The following is an 18,530-nucleotide window of genomic DNA, read 5'->3' on the forward strand; positions in this document are numbered from 1 at the left end:
TAGAAATTGGGAGCATTTTCATTTTAGGGTATACTTTTTTATTTATTATGGTAATTCCAAGAAGAGTAAATAATTTTAGACATGTGTATTGAATGCATGTGGGCATTATGCCCGTGTGTGTGTGTGTGTGTGTGTGTGTGTGTGTGAGAGAGAGAGAGAGAGAGAGAGAGAGAAGAAGAAAAAGACATTCTCTTAATAACAGGAGGGGTAGAGGCTTAGTCTATTATCATAAAGCTCTGCTAATGTAGCTCCTGAGTCATGTGACTGCAGAAAAGGCTATTATCTCAATGAAAAGGAAACCGGTTTTTAGAGCAAGCAATAGAATAGAAGCAGGAAGAATTTTCGAGTGTTCCACCATGCTGGATTGTCAAAGGGGGATCTGTCTGATCAGCAGCTAAAAAAGGATTTGTGAAGCTAGTTTGTCAGCTATCGTTAGAAACAAATGATAGAGGAGATAAGCGGCAGGGGGCTCAGCATGTGCTTAGGTCACATCAAGGCATAATGTTGGTCTGGTTTAATAGAGGAGATTTATCTCAGAGGCAATAAATGTATTGCTAATTGTGGGGTTTGGGGGGGTTTGTGCTTTTTCGAAGAGTGATGTTTGGTATTTTTATTTACATCACTGGTGAAGAGGAAGACCAGCTGCTGAGCCCCGGTTTGAACTGCAGAGGCTGTGGACAGTTACAAGGTGTGTTTCCCAAGTGCTCTGACTTAATATTTGGTAATGTTCTTGGAATTCTGTGTGCTGGTGGATTGGAGGTGCGTGCTGTCCAACAGAGGACCGAGCCTGACAGCTGGGAAGTGACAATGTTCTCAGGAACAGATAGATTCAGTGCCGTCCAGACTGATTCCTTCGTGGTCCTTATTTCTTTTGTGTTTATTTCATGATTAAAGGTTTCTTACAGTGACTTTATGTGGCCAGATACAATCTCATGCTTGTTTTAGAAAATATTTTGATAAGTATTTTAAGAAGAATTCGATCCAAATCTTAATCACTAAGGAATAAATAGAAGCTTTATATTTGTATCTCTGTGGGTTTTTTTTTTTCCTTTTTCATTATCCTTTTGTAATTCAAGCTTAAGAGAGCTTTACAGTGAATTTGAATTTACTTAATTTTTGGTTAGTTAATAAAGCTTTCTTTTTTGGCTGAGGCCTTGAATGAATGATTTTTTTTTTAAATTATATATAGTACCTAACTTTCTCTGATTTCTTATATCCTTATGCTATCACATGCAGAAAGCTAAAAACATAGTTAATCTTGAGACCGCTTGTCCACATTTTTCTCATGCTAATGCTATTAATTCTCTTAGCAGTCTGTACTTTGTTCTTAACCTTGTAAGGTGTAGTAATTAAAAATCTGAGACTGGAGAAAGATAATCGTAAGCTTTATCTGAAAAGGGTTAACTGTTAATGTTGTATACCCAAGGAATGAATTCACTATGTTTTTTATTTAACCTCTAGAGCAGATATGCCCCACTTAGGAAGAATGTTTCCAAATCACGTATTTTGAAACTCAACTGTTTTGTACATACCTTTTTTTTTTTTTTAATATACCTTCTTTTTGAAATTGACATTGGAGAAGGTAAATCTGTCAGGCTATGATGCACTATATAGACAGCATACAAAGAATTAAATTATTTTATCTTTTGCAGTAAAAGATGGTGAGAACTGCTCAAACGATTTTTAATTACAAGTGCAGGAGATTCTCTTTTTTTTTTTTTTTAAGATTTTATTTATTTGATAAAGAGAGACAGTGACAGAGATAGCAAGAAAGAGAGCATACAAGCAAGGAGAGCAGCAGGCAGAGGAAAGGGAGAAGCAGGCTCCCAGCTGAGTTTGGAGCCCAATGCGGGACTCTATTGGAGGACCCTGGGATCATGACCTGAGCTGAAGGCACATGCTTACATGACTGAGCCACCCAGGCACCTCCAGGAGATTCTTTAACTGTTAATATCTACAAACCATTTATCTTAGCATGATAGAGTTTAACCATTCATATTATTGAGATTTTCTTTTTAAAAGGACACTGGCACTTTTGTCAATCTACTTAAAAAGACAGTGTGGTTCAAATAAACAGTTAATTAATTGTGATTGTGATTATTCTAGAATTTTTTTTGAATCATAGGACTCTCCCGCATTCTTGTAAACAGGCTGTAAGACAGAGTTACATACTGGTTTAAGCCCAAGACTCACTAGCATCATATGTTAAAATTTTTGAATAATAAAATTTGTGTAGCTAGACTGATTGGGTTTTCCTTGTTTTTACTTTTAAGTTTTATTTTGTTGCCTTACCTGACTTTAAATCGATGCAAGGATTCTGGAAAAATTCAAGATGTTTTTACTGAATACCTGCTGTTTTTACAAGATACTCTTGGAAACACTATGAGAAAACAAAGGCAAATAAGATATTTAGCATACAAGCAAGGAGAGCATCTAACAAGATAACATATCTGGCACTGGAGCCTAGTCTCAATAAATGTAATTATCCTGGATCAGGAATTTTTTGTAAAACTTGTTTGTCTAATCAGAGAATACATTCCTGATAACTCTGCAACTTTCTCCACAAGCAGACTTAAATGGTAGTTATAACTGGTCTCCATTTGGGCCAGTTTGTATGTCCTTTGTACTTAACGACAGAAATACGTTCATTTTTTGCAGTCTCATAAAACTAGAATAGTTTTTGTTTCTGATTGTGTTGCTTTTCTCCTAGGATGTCAAATACCAGTCCTTTACAATTTTAAATTACTTTTATAAAAGGGCAAATGATACATTGTGTTATCTACAAATATCTTTACTTTTGGAGGCTGGGGAGTAAGAACCCCAATCTTATTATTAGGGTTAAAAGACAGAAGTTTTGACGTCAGGGTAGTGTCTAAACAGGCCAGATGACTAGACTTGCAAATCCTGCTACACTTAAGAATTCCTACCACAATAATTAACCACAAATATTATAATCAGGTCTGATCTTGTCAGGCTGAGGGGGTTTGCTTCTTGGAACGATTTTTAATTTATAGGAAAGGTAAGGTAAGAAAATACCAAATTAAAGGCACTCTTAGTATTCAGTGTTGTAAAACTCCCATCAAATATGTTTATAAGAGATTTTAGGGTTGGTTTGTTTGTTTGTTTTTAGTCAAAGTTTGGGTAGATTTTGGCAAGATGAAGGTGTTGGGCAATATTTTAGACAGTTTAATTCTTTGAAAGCGAAGCGGGTATAAAAGTGATGAAGTAAGAAGTCTGTGCAATAGCCTACAAATTGTTCCAAGGTACCTTTTACAGGGTTTACTCTAAAACTAATCACTCATGAATGCTGAGAGAAGCTTAGAGTCCGTTGCCTTGCACATGTCTCCTACAGGTGTCGCTGTTCTTAACATTAAAGAGAGAAGACTTGGCATTTCTGGTGTGTTGTTAACAGGTGTAGCAGTGACTCTTCTCACCAAGCTTACGGTTAACACACAGAGTACAACTTGTAATATGATGATCACTAACATAGGATAGTATAGACCTACATTAGCTTTAAATGTAAAGATAACTTAGTTATTACTGTTTATCTATTTTTAAAGATTTTGTGAGAAACACCAGATGCTGTAGTTGACATTGAATGAATTGTTCTTTAAAAACCAGCTGAGTTGAGGGGCGCCTGGGTGGCTCAGTGGGTTGAAGCCTCTGCCTTCAGCTTGGGTCATGATCCCAGGGTCCTGGGATTGAGCCCCGCATTGGGCTCTCTGCTCAGCAGGGAGCCTGCTTCCCTTCCTCTCTCTCTGCCTGCCTCTCTGCCTACTTGTGATCTCTGTCTGTTAAATAAATTAATTAAAAAAAAAAAACAGCTGAGTTGAGAAATACTTTGAAGTAGAAGCTAGACATTTGGTTCCATCATTTTAGATAGCAAATCAAATTATAATAATAAATTAATTGGCTAGAATAAAGGGTTGTAAAAGCACTCTCTGAGATTTATATTTAAAATTCATGTTTTGTGTCTAAATCCTTAGATTCAAGTCAAAATAAATGATAAATATTATGCAGAAACTTTCTTGGATAACAAGAACTTCAGAAGCTTTTGTTTTTTTTTTTTAAATTGGCCGTTCCAAGTTTTTGCTTTCCTGCTTGAGAACTTTAAGTGAGAAAATACCCAATTTCAAATGTTAGTTATATGTATGTTTATTAAAGATAATATTTTGTGGGCTTTTATCTTTCCCATCTGTGATGAGGAATATGACAGTAGCAAAACAATTAATGGTGATTTTGTTAATCATGAACTTAACTTTCATTGGAGCTTGTTATGTGCCAGGCATAGTTCTAAGGACCTCACATTTATTCATTTCGTCTTTTTAAAAAAATTAACATATAATGTATTATTTGCTCCAGGGGTACAGGTCTGTGATTCATCGGTCTCCCACAATTCACAGCGTTCACCATAGCACATACCCTCCCCAGTGTCCATCACCCAGCCACCCCACTCCTCCCTCCCCTCCCACCCCTCTCCCCTTCAACAACCCTCTCAGTTTGTTTCCTGAGATTCAGAGACTCTTATGGTTTGTCTTCCTCTCTGGTTTGGTCTTATTTCATTTTTCCCTCCCTTCCCCTATGATCCTCTGTCTTGGTTCTCAAATTCCTCAAATCAGTGAGATCATATGATACCTGTCCCTCTCTGATTGACTTACTTTGCTGAGCATAATACCCTCTTGTTCCATCCATCATTTAGTCTTTATAGCAACACTGTGCTATTCCTGTACCTGTTTCACAGTTGAAGAAACAGAGACACAGAGAGGTAAAGTAGCTTGTCCAATCTCACACAGCTTAATAAGTAGTAGAGTTGGATTCAAACAGGTAGTTTGCCTTCAGAATCTGTGGTCTAAATTACTATATAGCTGGGTTCAAGTGGTGTTGCCGGTTTATTCTGGAATGAGAACAGGATGAACAGAGGGACAGGAGAGAACTGTGTTAAGACTGAAATGATTTTGTTTCTCTGTGTTTGTACTTTGATGAGTTTTACTTCTGCTCCATTTCAAATATGTAAGATTAAAACATCATTCAAATGGTGTTTGGTTTGCACTGAAAAGAAACACGTTCATGAAAAGTAACTCAGCTAAGGCAGAAATGTGCTTTCGAGGAAGGTGGTATGAGGGAGAGCATTAATACGGGGTAGCAGAGATTAGTGCAAGAAATGGACTGTGTATTACCATGAGATTAGCGTGGCAAGGAGAGGTTCTGAGTTGTGGGATCTGAAAGATATGTATTACATATTTTCTTACTTAGCTACTTTCCCTTTTTTTTTTTTGGCAAGTGGGGCCCTTTACTTACCACATTGCTGTGATGGAGCACACAGGTATTAAAACCACAGAGAATCTGAATTCAAACACTGAGAACAAACACCTCTGGAGTATAACCCATTGCCTTGAGATGTGTTGTAAGTCATTTCATAGCGACACAAGATTCTTAGAGAGGAGTTCCCATCTGGATAGTCTTTCAGAAGGGGATCCCTATGGTTCGTCAAACTTTAACAGCTAACAGGCATATTTATTCCTAGGTGTTGTCACTTGTTCTCGTCAGTATTCATGGTAGGAAAGGCTGGACCTTACTAAATCCTTGTAGATTGGATTTGAGTGGGAGTGAGTGGGAGAGTAAAGTATGGATATAGCTTTATCATTTGTCTTTGGTCTTCCTTGATGTACCCTCCATTTTATTTCTAAAATGCAAAAGTAGCCAGTTTTATTCTTGAACTTAAATCCTCCTGCTCATTTCTTTAACTCTTTAGTGTAGGATTTTGTTAGGGTCTTCACTAGTACAGGAGAAGAATAACCGACTGTCCCTGGGGGTACAGAGAGGAAAGGATTGATCAGGGGATACTTAGTGGAGACGCTGAAGATTGAGCTGCTTCTTAGATGATCACCAGGCCCTAGTGGATTTACAGGGCACTCTGGGCCTCTGCTGGCCATCACAGGAGCCACTAGCCACAAGTGGCTTTTGATCATTTGAAATGTGGCTAGTGTTTTGACCACAGAATGCACTCAGATTTTGAAGACACTGCCCCAAAAAAGAATGTAAAATAGCTCAGTAATTTTTACAGTATTGATTGCATGTTGAAAAGATACTATTTTGAATACGATGTGTTAAAATATATTACTGAATTTAACTGCAGATGTTTCTTTTGACTTGCAGTGTGGCTACTAGACAATTGGTGGCTCAGGGTGTCTTCTGTCCTCTGTTTTGCTTTGAGCCAGGAGGACAGCATGTGTAAAGGGAGGTGGCATGAGGTAGCAGTCTTTCTCATAGTTGATACATCTGTGCCAGACATAAGGGATACGCTAATGAGCAGGAAGGTATAGACCCTTCACAAGCCCACTGTCTTCTAATCTGTAACCAGATGAGAAGTAACCAGCAATTCGAAGTCCACATTCCTTGGCAGGGAATAGAAGGCCTCTATGATCTGCCTCTATCCTCTAGATTCATGGCCACCCCCCCCCCCCGAACACTGGCACCTGCAGACACTGTCCCATGTTCTACATTTAATGAAAACTACAGCTGATTCTCATTATTCACGGAGGTTACGTTCTATAAAGTCATGGCAAACAGTGAATTAGTGAATGCGGAGCCATTGCTTCTCGGGAAAATAGTGTTAGGTTTCTCTGTGTCTCTGGTCATGACAGTTTAGTTATTTGATTAATACATACCTTTATTTTAAGTGTGTTTCTGTTAAATACACCTTCTTTAACATAGATTAACATTTAACACTTCACCAACAGCATTCTAAATTGGGCCTGAATGCAGCTTATCTAACACTCGTATTTTCTCCATAAGGCGCATCACATACTCTTGTGCTTGAGAACATTAGACCTCACTTCACTATATGCGGAGGCCATTTGAAACAGGGAAGTCACCAGTAAAGAGCACAGAAATGAGAAGAATGTGGCCCTGAGAATACGGCAGAAGGAATACTCCTTTTACAGTGTAAGAATTGAAACAGGGAGGCAGTGTCACTTTGTTCAAATAGGAGGTGCTATTTGTGGAGTACTTACAAGGAGCCAAGTAGTTCAGATAATAATGACTGTTAATAAAAGCGGCTGGCTCTCTTTCAGGAGGCAATTTCTGTGCATTAGTCTGTGTACTTACATAGTTGATCTCATTCAGTTTTCATACAAACTTTAGGAAGTGGTTATTATTTCTGAATTTTACTGATGTGGAAACTGAGGCTCAGAGAGATTAAGCACCTGTCCCAATGTGTTGCACAGTGATTGAACTATGAAAGCCAGAGATGAGCCAGGCTCTGTCTGCCTTGGGGGCTGAGGAAGGGGGGGATGAAGTTCAATACAACTGTCATGCTCAGTAGGGCTTTTGTCTTCGGTGGGAGGGATGGAGTTCTGAACTCAAACACTGGAGGAATGGAGCCTGTGATACCATTTACTGTGAAGAAAGGCTGAGAACCGCCATGTATTTGTTGACTGTGGTGGCAAAGGTGCTCTCCGTCTGCTTCAGCTGCTTCTGTTTCACCAACTAATCAAACATTTCAAACTCAATGCATATCTTTTTTCTGCTTTGTAACTTTGGCTCATTCGTTGCTCCATATGCCTTTATTATCTTGTGGTTTCCTTCTTTGTGTCTTTTCAACTTCTCTCTCTGCCCACGAACAGCTCTCCTGTATTCCACAGGCTGAGAATCTGTTAGACTCAAGCGATCACCCTTATCTTTGCCTGGAAGGAACTTGGGTGCCAGGTCACTCCATTAGACCACTGGGCAGCCTGTAGATGGGACACCTGGGTGGAGTGCCTCATGATACTGGGATTGTGTCTTCTGTGGAAGGAGCTGGATAAAAGCTTCCTTGGAAGAGTCCCCTGAGGGTCTTTAGAAAGGGTTGTGGACATGCTTGTTAGGTCCAGAGCGGAGCACAGTCGAGTCTGGTGCTCTGTGACATATACAGAGACTATATACAGGACTCTGTTTCTTGTGTTTCTTCACATTGGAAATTAGAAGGCTGATTTCGGTTCCCTGACTTTTCTTCTTGGTTGTTTGTAGTCATTGTTGTGTGTAGTCATTCATGTAGATGAATGTAGATGAAGCTGGTCAGTATGTTTATTATCAGAGTTACTCATTGTCAAGTTACACACCTCTGCCAGGGTAGAAATAGAATTCCTACAGTGACTTATTCCAGAGGCCCCTTCTGACTTCTCTGATCGGATCTTTCGTCACCTCCAGATTCTTTCAACTCCCAGGTAACCTTAAGACAGTTGGAATTAGATTCTGGAACATAATTTTCTAATGTACTTGATTGGATATGTTATCAGGGTACCTAGGATTAAGTAGGAAGACAGACAAGATAACAGATGTAAACAGAAAGTTGTTTCTTATATAAGGGTCATTGTGAGCACAACATACCAAAGTGAGAGAAATTGACCCAATTATTGCCAGACACAAAAAGCAGATTTTCACTGGAGTAGAAGGAGTGGGCTCTGGGTATAGAGATAAATTGGGGCAAAGTTGAGTTTATGGGGTCCTGGCATAATCCTCAATGTCAAACCACCTAAGTTCAGCAATACTTTGTGGTTCAGGCAAGTGATGCACTGTGTTCACTGTAGTTACATTTGGTACGTGAAGGTTGTAGGATTAGTCTGCGGGCTGGAAATGAACAGAATCGCAGAGGGGCATATCACCATGACATGAGAACTCAAAAGGAAATTCAGGGAAGAGAAGAGTTTGTGTTTCTTTGGTGATACCAAGAGGAGAGAACAAAACCTCATTCGTTCCTAGCATAGTATTGTACAGTCTTCAGCTTTTGGGTCCTCTGTTTGTTGGTCAGTTTCCATTGGAAGATCAGTAATTAACAACGTGTGCCAGTGCCAACCACGTGTGGCAGTTCTGGTGCAAACTATCTGTCCCTTTCATGATGTTACAGTTGAAGATCCCCATGGATAGACATTCCACAAACTTTAAGGGTGATGTGTTCATCTTTTTTCTAGCAATATTTAACCTAGATCATTTTCTTGTACCATCACCTGACAGCTCTCCTGCTATATATTTTGAGATAGTCGTTTAATGGCTTTTTTTTTTTTAAAGATTTTATTTATTTATTTGACAGAAATCACAAGTAGGCAGAGAGGCAGTCAAAGAGAGGAGGAAGCAGCTCCTGGCCAAGCAGAGAGCCCAATTCAGGGCTCAACCCCAGGACCCTGGAATCATGACCTGAGCCGAAGGCAGACGCTTTAACCCACTGAGCCACCCAGGCACTCCCGTTTAATGGCTTTTAATTAGAGAACATGAATAAGTGTGGAAAGAGCATGGACTTGGTTTGAAACCTAGCGATTTAACATATAAGCTTTGAGACTTCGGACAAGTCATTTGACTTCCTTGAATTTGGTTTTTCTCTGTAAAACAGGGGGTGATATCTGTTTTGTAAAACCCTGTGAATTAAATTAAATGATGCAGTGCCTAATACAATGTCTAACACTTAATAATTACCAAACACCTAAAACACCTTTTCTCTGTGAGATATCCCTTCAGCATACTTGGTGTGTTTTCTTATGCATGTTTCATTTCCCTAGTAGTTTAACGTGTACACACACACACACACAAACACACACCCACTTATTTAAATAAGTTCTTAGTGTCTGTTCACTGACTAAATTCCCTACGAACCTGTTATTTCTAATTTCTAGAGCAACATAGAATCTCATGCTTCTAAGTGAATTGCAGATTTTAAATTTTGCCTTTATTCTTGCAATCTAAGAGCACATTTTATTTCTAGGATCAAATCATTTGGTTGATTCACATTAAACTAGCAACCAATAAAAATTTCCTGCCTATCCTCACTGAACTGATCATCATCATGGTTTCCCCTGTTTAGAACTTCAAACAGTTGATTCTTCCCCCCGCCCTGTCTCATTGCAAGATTCTCCCCTTCTTTTTGTGGGTAGTTACCGTGCTGTTTATGAAGACTATGTAGTAACCTGCTTAAGCTTTCTTAAATTTTAAAAGGTACAGAACTGTATACTAAGATTATATCTTAATAACCATGGTGAAAAACACTGAAACCAAGTATCTGTTAGAGGACATGAGACATACACAGGTACAAAGACCTGCGTCTCCGTTAGCTAAAGAGGCAGCGTACTTCAGGTAGGCTCTAGAGTCAGCAGCTCAGATTTTGGTCCCCATTTCACTCAACTCTTGGCTGTATTTGACTTTGAATGTGTTTTTTTATTTTTCTGGGCTTCAGAGAACGGTAATAATAATGACTTCCTAGGGTTTTTGTGAGGATCAAATAAAATAATACCGGTAATAGTGCAGGTATAACATAGCAGATGTTCAGTGAGGTTACCTGTGTTGGCAAAATAACTTTTTATACTCAATAGCAGTTTGTAAAACAATTTATCCAGTGAACTTTAAGGGCTTCTATGTCAGGCATTCTGATAAGAGATAAAGGATAGGATAAAGAGATGAAGCATACTTAGTCTCTGCCCCTCAGGGAGCTTTACATTGGGGAGTGAAAAAGACATAAATCATTACACTATACATGGTTAATGGTAGAGTTATATATAGGCTATTAAAAGAAGAAGTTAATTTAATCTTGGGGAGAGGGCCATGTGGGCTGGGTTCTAAAAGATGAGAGGTAATCAGCCCAACGGGGAAAGATGCATGGTCTGTTCTATGTACGAGAAGCACAGGGAAGAGATGACAAGTACGTAGTGATGTAGTAGGTGAGGAACCCTAGACAGTTTACATTACCGGGTCAAACAGAATATGATGGGAGAGGAGCCTGGAGAAATAGGCAAGGGCTAGATCCCAAGACATGTGACATCTGAGGCAACACAGACTTCCTCTTGGAAGGAAGAGAGTCTACTGAAGGTTTTGAGAAGGGCAATAATCTGGAGGTAAGGAAACTTAAGTGGGATAATCCAGGTAAAAAGCGGTGACGAGCTGAACTCAAAGCTGTGATGATTATCATAGTGACAAGAGGGGAGACTGTTTATGAGGCGAAGTCACATTGTTGATGATTTGATGAGAAGAATGCAGAAGCCTAAAGATGATTTTCAGGGCACAGTCGCTCTTCCAGGTGAGGCAGTTTTGCGGTGCAGAGAAGGAACGGATGGACTTAATTTGGTGAGTTGGATTTTGAGGTGGAACCTTTGAGAGGTCAAGGCTGGAAAGAAAGATCTGGAAAACCATGGAAATAGGTGATACCACTGTGGGGAGTATTAAGCTGAAGTCTTTAGCCCAATTTGGACATTTGAATTACCTGGAGAGTTTTTAAAATACTCATGGTCAGACCACACGTTCAAAGATTTAATGGGTCTGGAGTGGTGTCCTGGTCATCTTGTTTTATGTCCTATTTGTTTTGTTTTGTCTATATGTGTTTTTTAAATTGTGGTAAAATATGCATAACTTAAAATTAATCATTTTAACTATTTATAAGTACACAGCTTAATAACATTAAGTATGTTCACAGTGTTGTTCATTTATAGAACTTTTTAATCATCCCAAACAGAAACTCTGTACCTATTAAACAATAACTTTTCATTCCTCCCTTTTCCCCAGACACTGGTAGCTTCTGTTCTACCTTCTGTCTCTGAATTGATTATTCTAGGTGCCTCATAAAAGTGAAATCATAGTATGTGGCCATTTGTGTCTGATTTTTTTTACTTAGTGTAATGTTTTCAAGGTTCATCTGTGTTATGGCATGTGCCAGTATTTTATTCCTTTCTAAGACTAAATAATATTCCATTGTATGTATGCATTTTGTTTATTCATCTGTTGATGAACATTTGGGTTATTTCCATCTTTTCACTGCAGTGAATAATGCTGCCAATACTATGAATATATATGTATCTGTTTAAGTCCCTGCTTTTAATTCTTTGCAGTATTTAACCCAGAAGTGGAATTTAACCCAGAAGCTAGTATTTAACCCAGAAGCTAGATCCTGTGGTAATGCTGTATTTTTTAAAAGCTCCCCAAGTGATCTTTAAATATGTGGTTATGGTTGAGAACCTATGATACAGAACAAGGGTACTTAATCTGGAAGACCCATAAAATGGTCTTCGTGGGTTAGTGACTTCTTAGGAGAATTGTGTGCTTTGTTTTGTATATCTGTGGTTTCATGTTTTGGCTTTGATCCCATTCTCAGAAGAGTTCATGACTCCAAAGTGGTACTAGGAATCACTGTAGAACCTAATTTTAAAATAGACCAAGATTGGAGTAGACGTTTCTCCAAAGAAGATACAGAGTAATCACATGAAAATCTGCTAAACATCATTAGTCATTAGGGAAAAAAGGGGAAACCCAACAATGAGGTACTATTTCATATGAAATAGGATGGTGATAATTTTTTTTTTAAGATTTTATTTATTTATTCGACAGAGAGAGATTACAAGTAGGCAGAGAGGCAGGCAGAGAGAGAGGAGGAAGCAGGCTCCCCGCTGAGCAGAGAGCCTGATGCGGGACTCGATCCCAGGACCCTGAGATCATGACCCGAGCCGAAGGCAGCGGCCCAACCCACTGAGCCACCCAGGCGCCCCGGTGATATTTTTTAAAAAAGGAAAATATTAAGTGTGGACGAGGATATGGAGAAACTGGAACCTTTGAACATGGCAAATGGAAAACTAAAATGGTGTATCCACTTTGGAAAGCAGTTGGGCAATTCCTCAAAAAATTAAACATAGAGTTACCATATTACTCACCACTTTGATTCCTAGGTATTTATCCAAACGAACTGAAAGCTTATGTCTCTGCAAAAGCTTGCATGCAAACGTCCATAGCAGCATTATTTCTAATCCAAAAAGTAGAAGCCCAAATGTCCGTCAGTGACGAGTGGATCAATAAAAAGTGGCATATTCATCCGCTGTAATGTTTGGCCATACAGAGGAGTAAAGAAAGTACTGATAATGTGCTGCAATATTGCAGAAACTTGAAGATACACAGAAGGCCCCATATTATGTGAGCCCATTTATATGAAATGTCCAAATTAGACCAAATCCACAGAGACAGAGAATGGAGATCAGTGCTAAGGCATGGGCGAGAAGGGAATAAATAGTAATTGCATAATGGGTATGGGGTTTCCTTTTGGGGTGATGAAATTTTACAGAATTAGATGTGATCGTTGCAAAGTTATGTGATTAGACAAAATCATGAAATCTACATGTTTTTAAAAGGGTGAATTTTGACAGGATGGGGTGCCTGGGTGGCTCAGTGGGGTTGAGCCTCTGCCTTCGGCTCAGGTCATGATCTCAGGGTCCTGAGATTGAGCCCTGCATCGGGCTCTCTACTCAGCAGGAAGCCTACGTCCCCCTTTCTCTATACCTGCCTCTCTGCCTACTGGTGATCTCTCTCTCTCTGTGTCAAATAAATAAATAAAATCTTTTTAAAAAAATGAATCTTGGGGGTGCCTGGCTGGCTCAATCAGTAGAGCATGCCTCTTTCTATCTCTGGATCATGAGTTCAAGCCCTACATTGGATGTAGAGATTACGTAAATAAAAAAGCTTAAAAAAATAAAAGGGTGAATCCTATGGCTTGTGAATTATACCTCAACAGAGCTGTTGAAAATAATTTTTAAAGGAGCACCTGGGTGGCTCAGTAGGTTAAGCACCTAGTTCTTGATCTCAGCTCAGGTCTTAATCTTAGGGTTTTGAGTTCAAGCCCTGCATCGGGCTCCCCACTGGGCATGGAACCTACTTAAAAATAAATGAATGAATAATCAACCAATCAGTCTTTGAAGAAGAAGGAGGAGGAGGAGGAGGAGGAAACAGCCAATGGGAGGAGATGAGATGGAGGTCTGGGTACCTGCAAAGGGGACGATCCACGAAAGAGATGGGAAGAGGATAGTGAAGCCGTGGAGGAGGAGGACCTATGAACAGTTCTTTGCTGTGGGAGCCTTGAAATAGAGAGATTGAGGAGGGCCCCTGGGGGGGTGTCACCCCGACAGGCAAACCCAGCAGAAAGGTGAAGATCACACACGGTGCTCCAAGGAGTCCTGCAGGTTTGGCAAGTGAATGTTGTGGAAGGCTAGAGATGCCATATTCGGTGGAGTGGCAGGGGAAATAAATGTAATTGTTTTGGATCCTGAAGTGAGTAGAAGGGAATTGGAATAAACCACAGGCCCAGATTCCCTTATTTTGAATCTCAAAATTGAACAAACTCTGAAAATGGAAAGGTTTTTATAACTCATTTGGCAGTAAAACCTGACCTGAATGGATGTGAAATGATTTGTAATCTTCATTTGTCCCAGTTGGTGTGAATATTCATACATTTCACTGCAGAAATAATATTGAATTCGATTACAGAATGTTTCCACAGGCCCCTGTGGGGATGTTGTGATAGATGGTGTATGCCCCATGTTCTCTTCCTAAGATTAACGTGTATCTGTCTATCTGGGTTCTAAATTCTTTGGCCCCCAAGTGTTTTGGATAAGGCACCACAGACCTATAGTCATTGGGCAGGTCTGGTTATGAAGGAACAATGTGAGATTGAACAGTTGCTAAAGAAGGATTCAGGCTTAGGTACATGGGGGTTTTTTAGGACGGCAATGACCTGAGTGTGCTTATAGGTTCAAGTAGAGAGGAGGAGGGAGAAATTTTGGCAAAAAGAGGCTTGGTAGCAAAGTCTCGGAGAAGATGCGGAGAGAAGCAGGAGATGGGGTTGGAATGTGGGTGTTTACAAGAGGAGGGATCACACATCCTCTGAGACACCAGGAATGATGTTGACGATAGTGGTGGATATCTTTGTGAGAAGGAGGAAGGGAAGTTGAGTAAAGTCAAATTGAACAGCTATTTGCTGAAGTGGTAAAAGCTGGAAATAATTGTTGGCATAAATAGAAGGAGCTGACTTGAGAACAAATAAAAGAGTTGGCAGGCAGGACTACGGGTCCAAGTCAAGTTTAGAAAGCCTTAAAATGTCTGTGGGGCTATTCTGCCCCTCAGCTGTATGATTTTCTGTGTCAGTGCCACTTCCACGAGTAGAGAAATCTTGGGATTAAGTTTTGAAGAGTAAATCTTGGGAGAGGAGATGTGTGAAAGGGAACTGAGGGTGCCCGGGGGCTGGTGGTAGCTGCAGCTAGGTAGGGAGGGAAATGGGGTAAGGGCAAGGCCAAGGGACTAGGGTTCCTTGTCCATGGAAGACCAGTGATTGAGGAGGAAGACAGTAAGAAACCTAGTGCGCTGGGAGATGGTGGGAGAAAGTGGCATTCAAGTTGCAACAATTCTGGGTAGTAACAAGACTCAGGGTGTGATCATAGGAGGCAGTGGCTAAAGTGAAATGGAGGTGAACTTTGTTGGAGCTGAGACCGATGAGGACCTCTGAGAATGCATATCAGCTCATCCACACAGACTTTGAAATCACCCAGGATGATGACCTATTTGGGCTGAAGAGGAAGAACTAATTACAGCTCAAGCTTTTGAGTAAATGTGGAGGATTGAGAGGCATGTTGGTAAATCTCCGACTTGAATACAGATGGCGGGTGTTTTATAACATGGGTTTCAAAGAACCAGATCTTTATGCAAGGTAACCCTTGTACTAGAGCCGTGACCTAATTAATAGCTGCTCTGAGGAGTGTATTCCAAGTATGACCCCACCTTCTCCCCCAAGTATGTATGTATGTGTGTAATGAGGGAATGGGCAGCTTCTGGAATGGACTACAGGGGAGGCCCAGCAGGGGTGCCAAAGTAGCTCCATACTCTGTAATCGGGTCAAGGGTGTAGGGGAATTTGTTAGCAAGAGTAAAGGCTTCAGAAGGCACAGGGAGAGATGTAGGGTGGATTAGAATTGTTACAGGTTTTATTAGGGAAGAAGCACAGGTTAGATTAAGAATAATGGGTGTTGACCAGATGTGAGAGTAGTTTCATCTTTACTCATATTCAAATACCAAATACACTAGAATAGAAAGATTGTGAGGGGTTTTCCTTTTTCTGTTTAAAAATTTTTTATTTTATTTTATGAACTTGTTTTTGTATGTATTCCCATTATTTTAATACAAAGGTATGTAGCATAGTGTCACCATGCTGGTTTGGACTTTTTATTCTGGACTGCTAATACTCAGATTTTCCTAAATGTCATCTTGTTATCACACATGACAGCTGTGTTTTGTGTCATCTGCCTATCTGATGAATAGATAGTTGGGGTTTTTTTTTGTTTTGTTTTGTTTTTTTGAGTCATTGATTAAAAAAAATAAACCAGACTAGACTGGAGAACTTCTCTTTGTTTATAATAACCAGTTAATTAATGCCAAGAATGTTATTCCACAACCTGGACTGATCCTGGACTGATTCTTCATTGTCATCCAGCCCCGTAGTTCTAAGTCTGCTTTCCTTTCCAGATAGTGCTGGGCAGGCTTTGGCTGATCACCTGGGGTCCTTCTGCAAGGGATTCTGGTGTCATTGGTCTGGGGTGGGGACAGGAAATCCATACATTTAAAAGCTCTGTGGGTGATTCATTAGCAGCCAACCTTGAGAACCACCAGTGGAACCCATATTTTTCTTTCATCTCCACAGTGACACTATGTCAGATGCATAGGGGCCTGGTACATACTGTCCCTGTGCTGTATCCCTGACTCAGCATTCTTTTATCAAAATAGAAATGAAGTTCTTGTAAACATTTTAAAGGTATTCAATTCCTAGTAATCAGTTTAAATTATAATGTCATGCCATAATCTTCAAATTAGAGTGTGTTAAAAAAATCATAATACCTATTATTATTGTCTATTTTGCTGAAATGGGAACTCTCATACCCTGCTGAGGTGATTGTAAGTTAATAACAGCTTTTTTGGAAAACAACTTGATAATACCCATAAATAGACATAAATACAGTCACACCCTTTGATCTAGCAATCACATTTCTGCGACTGTTGTATTGAGACTATTGATTATTGTTTTTTTAATTTTTAATTTTTATTTTTTTAAGATTTTATTTATTTGAGAGAGAGAACATGAGCGGAGGGGAGCTGCAGAGGGAGAGGGAGAAAGAGACTCCCCACTGAGCAGGGAGCCAGATGTGAGACTGGATCCCAGGACCCTGAGATTACGACCTGAGCCGAAGGCAGACACTTAATGACTGAGCCACCCAGGTGCCTCAGAGACTATCGATTATTGTTAATAATCAGAAATATGGATCAGTATTTATATAAAAGGTTTTTATTACAGTGTTATTTATAATAGTAAAAAATGGAAGCAATCTTAGTAATTAACTATAAAAAATGATTAAATACATTATGGTGGGCACCTGGATGGCTAGTCATGACCTTTGGCTCAGGTCATGATCCCAGGGTCGTGGGATCGAGCCCCATGTTGTTTGGCTCCCTGTTCACTGGGGAGTCAGCTTCTCCCTCTCCCTCTGCCTGCCACTCCCCTTGCTCGTGCTCTCTTCACTCTCTGTCAAATAAATAAAATCTTTAAAAATAAATATGGTATCTTCATATGATGGAATAGCTTAGATCCACTAAAAAAACTGTTTATGAAGACATTTAATATCATGGAAAATTTTTAGTGTGTAACATTAAGAAAACAAAGCATGTGTAAAATTGTATATATATAGTTTGTGCTTAATTGTATATATATATACAATACATCTTAAAATATTAAGCAGAAATGTTTTTAAGTTAATGGTGATTCTCTGGGTCATGGAACTATATGCAATTATATGTGTTAGCATTTTGTACTTTCTAAATTTTCTATACTAAGCACATAACACTTTTATTACGCAAAACTAATAAAACTCTTATAAAAGTAAAATTCTTGGGCACCTGGGTGGCTCAGTTAGTTAAGCGACTGCCTTTTCAGGAATCCTGGGATCCAGTCCTGCATTGGGCTCCCTGCTGGGTGGGGAATCTTCCTTCTCCCTCTGACCCTCGCCCCTCTCATGCTCTTTCTCTCTCACTCTCTCTCAGTAAATAAATGAAATCTTTAAAAAAACAAATTAAAATTTAAAAATAAAATTTTTAGTTTTTTTTCTTTTTTCTTTTTATTTTAAGATTATTTATGTATTTATTTGACAGAGAGAGAGAGAGAGATAAGCAGAGAGTACAAGCAGGGGGAGCAGCTGGCAGAGGGAGAGAGGGAGAACTAAGACCCTGGGATCCCAGGTCCTGAGCTGAAAGCAGACGTTTTAACCAATCGAGCCAACCAGGCGCCCTAAAATTCTTACTTTAATCTCTTTAGCAAAATTCATTTGGGATGAATTGTTGGAGAAGTCATTCTTGCTTATAATAATCACTAGTGTGTTTTCTAAATATTTGCAGACCGCCCCTCTATCTATTCAACAAATTAGTCGGGTTATCACCATTAAGCTTAAAAGCCGTGGTGCTTGTTGTTACTGTTGTTCTTTATATGTTTTGAATAACAGCATTACTGAGATTTCCTGCACAGAACATATAGCTGACCCTTCGTAGTGTACAATTCAGTGGTTTTTAGTTGATTCACAAATTGCATAACTACCACCATCTAGATTGAGAACATTTTCATTAACCTGAAAAGAAACCCTGTACTAATTAGGAGTCACCCCCATTTCCCTTTCCCCTTAACCCCTGGCAACCACTAATCTGCTTTCTGTTTCTATGGATTTACTA

At 39.5% G+C, this 18,530-nt stretch overlaps 1 protein-coding gene across 6 annotated transcripts in view; it reads left to right on the forward strand.

The window, feature by feature from the left end:
• NCOA2 (nuclear receptor coactivator 2) overlaps positions 1-18,530 on the forward strand; it is a 303,163-nt gene that overhangs the window by 161,875 nt on the left and 122,758 nt on the right. The window contains exon 1 of one of the 6 annotated variants that reach the window (XM_045063211.1): positions 667-688. The exons of the other annotated variants lie outside the window; for them this stretch is intronic. The gene's annotated coding sequence lies outside the window, so the exon portion shown is untranslated. Of the gene's footprint in view, positions 1-666; positions 689-18,530 lie in introns of those variants that run through there. 6 annotated transcript variants of the gene reach the window in all.

Source organism: Mustela putorius, unplaced genomic scaffold (genome assembly GCF_011764305.1).
Source record: "Mustela putorius furo isolate JIRA1106 unplaced genomic scaffold, ASM1176430v1.1 tig00003846_pilon_pilon_pilon, whole genome shotgun sequence".
Classification (NCBI taxonomy): domain Eukaryota; kingdom Metazoa; phylum Chordata; class Mammalia; order Carnivora; family Mustelidae; genus Mustela; species Mustela putorius.